Raw genomic sequence first — 10,594 nt, forward strand, 5'->3', positions numbered from 1 at the left:
TCAAAATCACTGATGGAAGTCACTGACCGAACACTGACGTGTGAACGAGGCATAATACAGTGCTGTACCATAAGGCGGCACATGGGGTATAGAGTCATAAGGACCCTGTCTCCATATAGCACCATATGGCAGCACATGGAGTATACAGCCATAGGGACCCTGTGTGACTCCATATAGCACCATATGGCAGCACATGGAGTATACAGCCATAGGGACCCTGTGTGACTCCATATAGCACCATATGGCGGCACATGGGGTATAGAGTCATAGGGACCCTGTCTCCATATAGCACCATATGGCAGCACATGGAGTATACAGCCATAGGGACCCTGTGTGACTCCATATAGCACCATATGGCAGCACATGGAGTATACAGCCATAGGGACCCTGTGTGACTCCATATAGCACCATAAGGCGGCACATGGGGTATAGAGTCATAAGAACCCTGTGTGACTCCATATAGCACCATATGGCGGCACATGGAGTATACAGCCATAGGGACCCTGTGTGACTCCATATAGCACCATATGGCAGCACATGGAGTATACAGCCATAGGGACCCTGTGTGACTCCATATAGCACCATATGGCAGCACATGGAGTATACAGCCATAGGGACCCTGTGTGACTCCATATAGCACCATAAGGCGGCACATGGGGTATAGAGTCATAAGGACCCTGTGTGACTCCATATAGCACCATATGGCAGCACATGGGGTATACAGCCATAGGGACCCTGTGTGACTCCATATAGCACCATATGGCAGCACATGAAGTACACAGCCATAGGGACCCTGTGTGACTCCATATAGCATCATAAGGCGGCACATGGGGTATAGAGTCATAAGAACCCTGTGTGACTCCATATAGCACCATATGGCAGCACATGGCGTATACAGCCATAGGGACCCTGTGTGACTCCATATAGCACCATAAGGCGGCACATGGGGTATAGAGTCATAAGAACCCTGTGTGACTCCATATAGCACCATATGGCGGCACATGGAGTATACAGCCATAGGGACCCTGTGTGACTCCATATAGCACCATAAGGCGGCACATGGGGTATAGAGTCATAAGGACCATGTGTGACTCCATATAGCACCATATGGCAGCACATGGAGTATACAGCCATAGGGAGCCTGTGTGACTCCATATAGCACCATAAGGCGGCACATGGGGTATAGAGTCATAAGGACCCTGTCTCCATATAGCACCATATGGCAGCACATGGAGTATACAGCCATAAGAACCCTGTGTGACTCCATATAGCACCATATGGCAGCACATGGAGTATACAGCCATAGGGACCCTGTGTGACTCCATATAGCACCATATGGCGGCACATGGCGTATACAGCCATAGGGACCCTGTGTGACTCCATATAGCACCATATGGCAGCACATGGCGTATACAGCCATAGGGACCCTGTGTGACTCCATATAGCACCATATGGCAGCACATGGAGTATACAGCCATAGGGACCCTGTGTGACTCCATATAGCACCATATGGCAGCACATGGGGTATAGAGTCATAAGGACCCTGTGTGACTCCATATAGCACCATATGGCAGCACATGGAGTATACAGCCATAGGGACCCTGTGTGACTCCATATAGCACCATATGGCAGCACTGAAGTATACAGCCATAGGGACCCTGTGTGACTCCATATAGCACCATATGGCAGCACATGGAGTATACAGCCATAGGGACCCTGTGTGACTCCATATAGCACCATAAGGCGGCACATGGGGTATAGAGTCAAAAGGACCCTGTCTCCATATAGCACCATATGGCAGCACATGGGGTATACAGCCATAGGGACCCTGTGTGACTCCATATAGCACCATATGGCGGCACATGGGGTATAGAGTCATAAGGACCCTGTGTGACTCCATATAGCACCATATGGCAGCACATGGCGTATACAGCCATAGGGACCCTGTGTGACTCCATATAGCACCATATGGCAGCACATGGCGTATACAGCCATAGGGACCCTGTGTGACTCCATATAGCACCATATGGCAGCACATGGAGTATACAGCCATAGGGACCCTGTGTGACTCCATATAGCACCATATGGCAGCACATGGGGTATAGAGTCATAAGGACCCTGTGTGACTCCATATAGCACCATATGGCAGCACATGGAGTATACAGCCATAGGGACCCTGTGTGACTCCATATAGCACCATATGGCAGCACTGAAGTATACAGCCATAGGGACCCTGTGTGACTCCATATAGCACCATATGGCAGCACATGGAGTATACAGCCATAGGGACCCTGTGTGACTCCATATAGCACCATATGGCAGCACATGGAGTATACAGCCATAGGGACCCTGTGTGACTCCATATAGCACCATAAGGCGGCACATGGGGTATAGAGTCAAAAGGACCCTGTCTCCATATAGCACCATATGGCAGCACATGGGGTATACAGCCATAGGGACCCTGTGTGACTCCATATAGCACCATATGGCGGCACATGGGGTATAGAGTCATAAGGACCCTGTGTGACTCCATATAGCACCATATGGCAGCACATGGAGTATACAGCCATAGGGACCCTGTGTGACTCCATATAGCACCATATGGCGGCACATGGAGTATACAGCCATAGGGACCCTGTGTGACTCCATATAGCACAATATGGCAGCACATGGAGTATACAGCCATAGGGACCCTGTGTGACTCCATATAGCACAATATGGCAGCACATGGAGTATACAGCCATAGGGACCCTGTGTGACTCCATATAGCACAATATGGCAGCACATGGAGTATACAGCCATAGGGACCCTGTGTGACTCCATATAGCACCATATGGCAGCACATGGGGTATACAGCCATAGGGACCCTGTGTGCTTCCACTTAGCGTATGCACACACAGGTCATCTGTGCACAGGATTTTGGGCTGGAGCTTCTGATGTGATTTTACACAAAATATTAAAAACTCATTGAATTATTACTGAAAATCTGGAGCATTTCCTTCGATAAATCTGTCCCAATGTGCAGAAAACACCTATAAGGTGATCTCATCCCCGCACATTCAGCTCTGCTGCATCTGTAGAGAGTCAGCGGACAGGGATATCTTTCAAATCTTCATATTTCCAAAATTCACTTAATTCCAAACCATAAATCTTTGTGGCAGGATCAACCCCTACAAGCTAAGGGCTCATTCACTCGTCCGTGATGTCATCCGTGATAAGATGGTCAGCGATTCATTCGTGAAGGATCCGTGGTTAGTCCGTGTCCGTTTTTTGCTCTCCGTGTGTTATCCATGTTTCACAGGCACTGTACCTCTCAAAAGAATTTCATTGCATCTCCTCCTAATGGTCCGTGAAACACAGATGGCATCCGTGTTGCGTCCGTGTATTTCCCGGATCATAGACTATAATGGGTGTGATGGACAAAACAAGGCATGCATCTGTGCTAATACCACTGACTAGTGTTGAGCGAACTTGTGTTTTAAGTTCGGCGTTTAAAGTTCGGGTTCGGGTTATCGAAGTATCCCGTTATGGATTCCGCTACCACGGACCATAACGGAATTTAGAATCCATAACGGGATACTTCGATAACCCGAACCCGAACTTTAGACGCCGAACTTAAAACACAAGTTCGCTGAACACTACCACTGACCCACAGACCGCGCTAAAACACGGATGTGTGAATACAGTAATTAAGATTTATGGGTCCGTGTGTTGTCCATGTCTGGGGATCCTCTAAAAATCACGGATCACGGAACAACGGAACCTAGTTTTGCGGACCGTGAAAAGATACTGTCGTGCGCATGAGGCCTTAAATTGTTACTTTGCAGCAGAGAGATTGTTACATTGTTTCTTCTGAATGAGAAGCTAAATCCTGTTCAGACAGCGCCATCTACTGGTCAGATGAAGGTAAGAGCACAAACAGGACTTCATTCCAATGTGCTTTTGATTGTGTGATTTAGCATAAAATGACCCCCAAAATACTGACAGTGTGAAAGTCTATGCAGATCCTCCTGCCCCCTCCTCACTGATGCTCAGGGCTCCATTCACATTGGAGTATTGCACCCATGGAGCTGATAACCCGTGAGCGCCCAACCTGTGCCTCTGATTGGCTGCAGCAGTCACAGGACTAAGCCGCTTCCTGGTCCTGGTTATGTAAAGGGGCACAGGGTATGACCCCAGGGGTTGGCAGCTCCGAGTCCACACAGACCCTTTAAGGGTAGGACCAGACATGGTCAAGACACTGCTGACTGCTGTAATGCTGCCATTAACAATAAGCAATGGATGTTTAATGAATAATGGATGACAGTTATATGGCGGCACAGTTTTCGGCACGGCCAGATGTAACAGCTGGACCCCCCACAGTTCTACGGAGCCTGCGACCCTATAGATCCCTATGGCACTCTGTGTGCTTTTTAAAGGCACATTCACCCTCAGGGGCGGATTTGCCATAAACTTCCTGGTGGGCCGATGCCCATGGGGACGCCTGAGCCCTCTTTTTGGCCAACCTAGTGTCGGTCTTTCGGGATGTATGTTTGCTGCTGGGGCGGTTTAATGTGCTGCAATATGGTATTGCTGGCCCTGCCTACTGTCAATTTGGATCCGACTACAAAACGGGGCCACTTTTCGTTTTTTCCTGGGCCACTTTATGATCCCAGGCCGCCCCTGCTCAACCCCTTTCTGAGGCACCGCTGTCTATATCTGTGAAGGTTCCCAGGCGAGAACCCAGCAGCCCCTAATAACAGGTGCCGCTCCTCGCCTTTCTCCACCTGTGGGAGGGTCAAGATCTGCAGGATCACCCAGTGCGAGCATAGCTCGGGGAGATGCCGCATATCTACACACAAGGAAGTAAAGAAAAATGAGAATCCTGACGAGCGACAGCAAAGAGTCAGAGCGACTGTGAGAGCAGCCGGAGATCAGCGGCCATGGACGCGGTGAGCAGCGGCACCGAGGTGCTGGGGGACAAGGGTGTTTAGATACAGGGTGCGGGCAGTGGACTGATCCTTTATCCCGGGATGTTCTGCAGCTTCCAGCAGATCTGTAACATTGTGCACTCTAGAGTTTGGCCCTCAAAGGCTGCTCTCAGTGAGACAGTGAGGGTCATTTACTAACCTTATTATGCTAGTTGGTAACATAAAAAAGTTGCATGACCCGTTTTAGTGACTTTAAAACCTCCTTGCAATGATATTTTGCAGGATGGAGTTTTGACACCGTCCTTGCCACTTGGGAGCGACGGCCATGACGACTGGACCCAAAAACCTACTAACGTTTTGGCAAAAAAACTTGGAGTAGAGTAATGTTTCACAATGGGTGCAGAAGAGGCACCTATTTATAATAATTCATAAACGATGCGTATCTTCTGGCAGCGCAGGGGGAATAAAAGACTGGCGTAAAAAGCTTTGTGAATGACCCCCAGTGTGTGTGGCTACATAGTGCGCAGTTTGCTGTTTAGAACTACATACCTCCTTTGCTGGCAGTTGTGGCCCCTGGGGGCTAAATGTTATCACCTCCTGAAGGTGAAGCTCGTTCAGTACTAAACAGAAACCCTTTATTGCCTGGACTGGAGTTTTAGGCTTTTTAGGATTTTCATGCAACGCACAAGTGATGCGTGAAAAACACCGCCCCATAGAAATGAATGGGTCAGGATTAAGTGCGGGTGCAATGCGTTCACGTTACGCCTTGCACCCATGCAGAAAACTCGCTCGTGTGAAAGGGGCCTTAGGCCTCTTGCAGACGAGCGTGTCCGGATTAGGTCCGGATGCGTTGTGGGTGCGTTCCTGGAAAATCGCAAGCAAGTTCAGTGAGGTTTGTCTGCGATTGCGTTCCGTTGATGAGTTTATTTCCATGCAAGTGCAATGCGTTTTAATGCGTCTTTCACGCGCGTGATAAAAAAACTGAATGTTTACTAACAACATCTCTTAGCAACCATCCGTGAAAATCGCATCCGCACTTGCCTGCGGATGCGATGCGTTTTTTTCACGCAGTTCCATTCACTTCTATGGGGCCAGCGTTGCGTGAAAAACGCAGAATATAGAACATGCTGCGATTTTCACGCAACGCACAAGTGATGCGTGAAAAACAACGCCTAATGTGCACAGCCCCATAGAAATTAATGGGTCCGGATTCCGTACGGGCGCAATGCGTTCACCTCACGCATTGCACCCACGCAGAATACTCGCTCGTGTGAAAGGGGCCTTAGGGTTTGACTTTACGCGGTCGTGAGGCATAGAAATGATTGGGGTCACAACGCGGCTCACACATTTGCCACAGGCCCAGAATTAGGAAACCAATCCAACCCTGCTGGATTTTTTGAGATTCTGGGGTCACGGTTGTGGCAAACGTGTGAGTTGCGCTGTGACCCCCGTTCTCCTGATGAGGGGGGTCCCAGTGGTAGGATCCCCACCGATCTAATAGTTATCCCCTAGTATGTGGATAGTGGATAACAATATCACCGGAATACCCCCTTAAGGTTATTTTTTTTGCCACGTTTTCCATGTGCCGCCATATGGCGCCCATATGCAGGTGCCCTTATGCTTTTCACATTGCACATGAACTTGTTGCGGTACACATGGCTGCATATGTTATAGGGGCTCTGTGGACGCTCGTCTCATGGTAGTAAAGTGCCTAGAAATGTTATGGGGGTACTATGATGGGAGCCATAACTGGCTGACAGTGATGTGGGGGCACCCAGGGGGGGGATGTCTGCAAATGTTACAGGGGTGCTGCCGCTGGTTACATTCACGCAGGAAGCACCCTATAGAGGATACTGTGGTGGTGCACTACTCTACTTTAGGGTGACTGGTACTCAGATGGGGGGATGGAACAAAAAGTCCCAGAGTGTAGTCAGGTGGAGTGTGATTGGGTGAAGCATGCTCCATCAGCTCTGGCTTCAGACATGGGGCCCCGTGTTTACTCTTTGCTGTGCAAAGCAGGAATGTAACCAGGAATTTACAAACCTGAAAACTACAACATAAAAACACAAGTCACCCAGTGCCCCCGGAAGATGCAAAATGTCATGCATCATAAACCAAGCTGTAAACATAAGCTGGGTTACAGTTTTCTGAAAGCAACCTGCAGTGTAAAGAATGAGGGGTTTCAACCCAGTTAACATCCCGGTGGCTGCACTTTTATGACATCTGCTGCATTAGGCGCTCATAACATAAAATTGAGATTGCAACCATCAGATGAAAGATCCACCATGGAGGTCAGCGGATGGAATGTGACCAATGAATCGCCGACGAGGGATTGTCAGTGCTGCAGTGATGACGATCTCGGGTCTATACAGAACCGGGTCGTGCAAATCTGTGCCATATTGGTTACAGTTTCGCTGCCAGTCAAGGTAAAGATCACCGCGGCCGCATTGTCATCAGATTTTTTGCCGTGATGACAAGGCAACTTTGTTTCCATAGAGAAACTTCACAGTTGTGGTCGTGGCTATCTGGCTATTCACCGAGGCGAGCGGAGGACACTGTGGAGGCGAGCGGAGGACACTGTGGAGGCGAGCGGAGGACACTGTGGAGGCGAGCGGAGGACACTGGGGCTGGAATGAGGAGGACACTGTAGAGGCGAGCGGAGGACACTGGGGCTGGAGTGAGGAGGACACTGGGGCTGGAGTGAGGAGGACACTGTGGAGGACACTGGGGCTGGAGTGAGGAGGACACTGTGGAGGACACTGGGGCTGGAGTGAGGAGGACACTGGGGCTGGAGTGAGGAGGACACTGGGGCTGGAATGAGGAGGACACTGTAGAGGCGAGCGGAGGACACTGGGGCTGGAGTGAGGAGGAACACTGGGGCTGGAGTGAGGAGGAACACTGGGGCTGGAGTGAGGAGGAACACTGGGGCTGGAGTGAGGAGGAACACTGGGGCTGGAGTGAGGAGGAACACTGGGGCTGGAGTGAGGAGGAACACTGGGGCTGGAGTGAGGAGGAACACTGGGGCTGGAGTGAGGAGGAACACTGGGGCTGGAGTGAGGAGGAACACTGGGGCTGGAGTGAGGAGGAACACTGTGGAGGACACTGGGGCTATCTGGCTATTCACTGAGGCAAGCGGAGGACACTGTGGACGCAAGCGGAGGACACTGGGGCTGGAGTGAGGAGGACACTGTAGAGGCGAGCGGAGGACACTGGGGCTGGAGTGAGGAGGTGTCACTAGCAGAGCTTTGAGACGTTCTCACAGCTCTGTTTCTCCACCCCTGTGATGATGTCACTACTAGAGTAAGGAGGAGTTCTTACTGCTCTGTTTCTCCGCCCCTGTGATGAAGTCTTTACTCTCTGTTTCCTTCCTCCCAGCTGTTCCTCCTGCAGTTGATTTCCCTGCCTTTAAATCACCCCTCCTCCTATTGTAGGGCGTGGATTATATTTCTCATTTCAGTTGTAGCTCTTGCTTGAGTATCTTCACTTGTAGCTATCAGTTCACTGGACCTGTGTTCTGCTGCAGCAAGCACTCCGGATATTGCCAGCTGTCCTTGGATCCGTCTTCTCTGCGGCTGCAGCACCTTCAGCTAAGTGTGCAGACATTGTTGTGTACCTGGTTATTTTCTGACTGGATCTGAGGTGGCCACGGTTCCCTCCATATACTGAGCAGGGCACCGGTGGCCGTGCCCCTTCCACTATTGTAGGGGTTACAGTGGTCATCAGTCTTAGGTACGTGGGCATGCCTAGTTCCGCCATTTGGATCCGGGCATGTGCTTTAGCAGCATAGGGAGAGCTTTGAGGGTCTGACAGGGGTCACCCTTTATCCTCCCTAGTTTGGGTCCGGTCAGTAGCTCTTTTTACTGTGTTACTCTTGTTGCTCACATACAGCCGTGACATTATAATCCATCAAAACCGTCCTTTTTTTACATGGATCCGCTTTCTGGCCTGGTTGACCGCATGCAGGGTCTTTCTTTGGAAGTAGCGGATCTCCGTCAATCTATGACTCAGCTCCAAGCATTGGGCTCTGCTCCGGCTCATGGAGTCTGTTGCGAGCCAAAGGTCTCACTTCCGGAGACGTTCTCCGGGGGCAGTGAGAATTTTGTTCGCTTCAGAGAGGCATGCAAACTCCATTTTTGCTTGTGTCCCCACTCCTCTGGTAAGGAGGAGCAGAGGGTGAGGATTGTCATCTCCCTGCTCAGGGGTAATGCTCAGACTTGGGTTTTTTTGCTGCCATGAGGGGATCCCTCCCTTCGATCCCTGGAAAGATTTTTCGTGGCCCTGGGGCAGATATATGATGACCCGGATCGTGTTGCTCTGGCCAAATCTAACTTACGTGTTTTATGCCAGAACAAACTGTCTGCGGAGCTTTATTGTTCTGAATTTCGGAGATGGGCAGCTGATTCAGGTTGGAATGATGCTGCACTCCGGAGTCAGTTCTGTCATGGTCTCTCAGAGAGATTGAAAGATGCGTTTGCTTTCCATGAGAGACCAACGTCCTTAGAGTCTGCCATGTCATTGGCGGTACGCCTTGACAGGCGTCTAAGAGAAAGAAACGAGACCTCTCTGTCCAGCCATTGTCAGTCTAGGGGCAGTGGTGCGGACTCATTCAGTGTGCAGGGGCCTCATCCTGTCTCGCTCCCCTCTGAGGAGGAGCCCATGCAGCTATGTCGACTTGCCCCTGATAAAAGAGGATTTAGTCCTCAGAGTATGGTGTGTTTTTGTTGTGGGGGCATAGGTCATTTGTCCGTCTAGGAGATTCTTGAACTGTACTAAGAGCGATAATAAGAGAAAAACCTCAAAAGGTAAATCATCAAGTTCTGCTTCATCTGCTACTTTGGGCAAAGTTGATGTAGGAATTGATGCTTTTCCTCTGACCTGCAGTTCCCGTTTTCTCCTGTCTGCCAGGGTGGCGCTAGAGAGCAAGGTCATTTCTTGTGAGATTTTTGTCGATAGTGGAGCGGCCGTCAATCTTATTGACACTCAATTTGTAGCCATGCATGGTTTTCAGGTTTGCACATTAGAAAAGGATATACCTGTTTTTGCTATTGACTCTGCTCCACTCTCACAGAGATCTCTGAAGGGCATTGTTCACAATATCTGGCTAGCTGTAGGTGACACTCATGTGGAGGATATATCTTGTTTTGTCCTTAACGGATTGCCGTCTCCTCTAGTTTTGGGGTTACCCTGGCTCACTAGACATAACCCCACTATTGATTGGCAAGGAAGGCAAATAAATGAGTGGAGTGACTTTTTTGTAGAGAGAATTGTCTCACAGCGACTTTTGCAGAGGTGTCTACTAAAACTGTGCCATCATTTCTCTCTGATTTCTCGGACGTGTTTTCCGAGAGCGGTGTTCAGGAGCTACCTCCTCACCGGGAGTTTGACTGTCCCATTAACCTCATTCCCGGCGCCAAGCTGCCAAAAGCACGCCTCTACAATCTCTCACAACCGGAAAGAATCGCAATGCGAACTTATATCTCTGAGAGTCTCGAAGGGGCATATTCGTCCCTCAAAGTCACCTGTGGCCGCGGGCTTTTTTTTTGTTAAAAAAAAAGATGGCTCTCTGAGACCTTGCCTAGATTTTAGGGAGCTGAACCGTATCACGATTCGCGATCCCTATCCCCTTTCTCTGATCCCGGACCTCTTCAACCAAATTGTTGGGGCCAAGGTGTTTTCCAAATTGG

Source organism: Bufo bufo, chromosome 9 (genome assembly GCF_905171765.1).
Source record: "Bufo bufo chromosome 9, aBufBuf1.1, whole genome shotgun sequence".
In the NCBI taxonomy this organism is placed as follows: domain Eukaryota; kingdom Metazoa; phylum Chordata; class Amphibia; order Anura; family Bufonidae; genus Bufo; species Bufo bufo.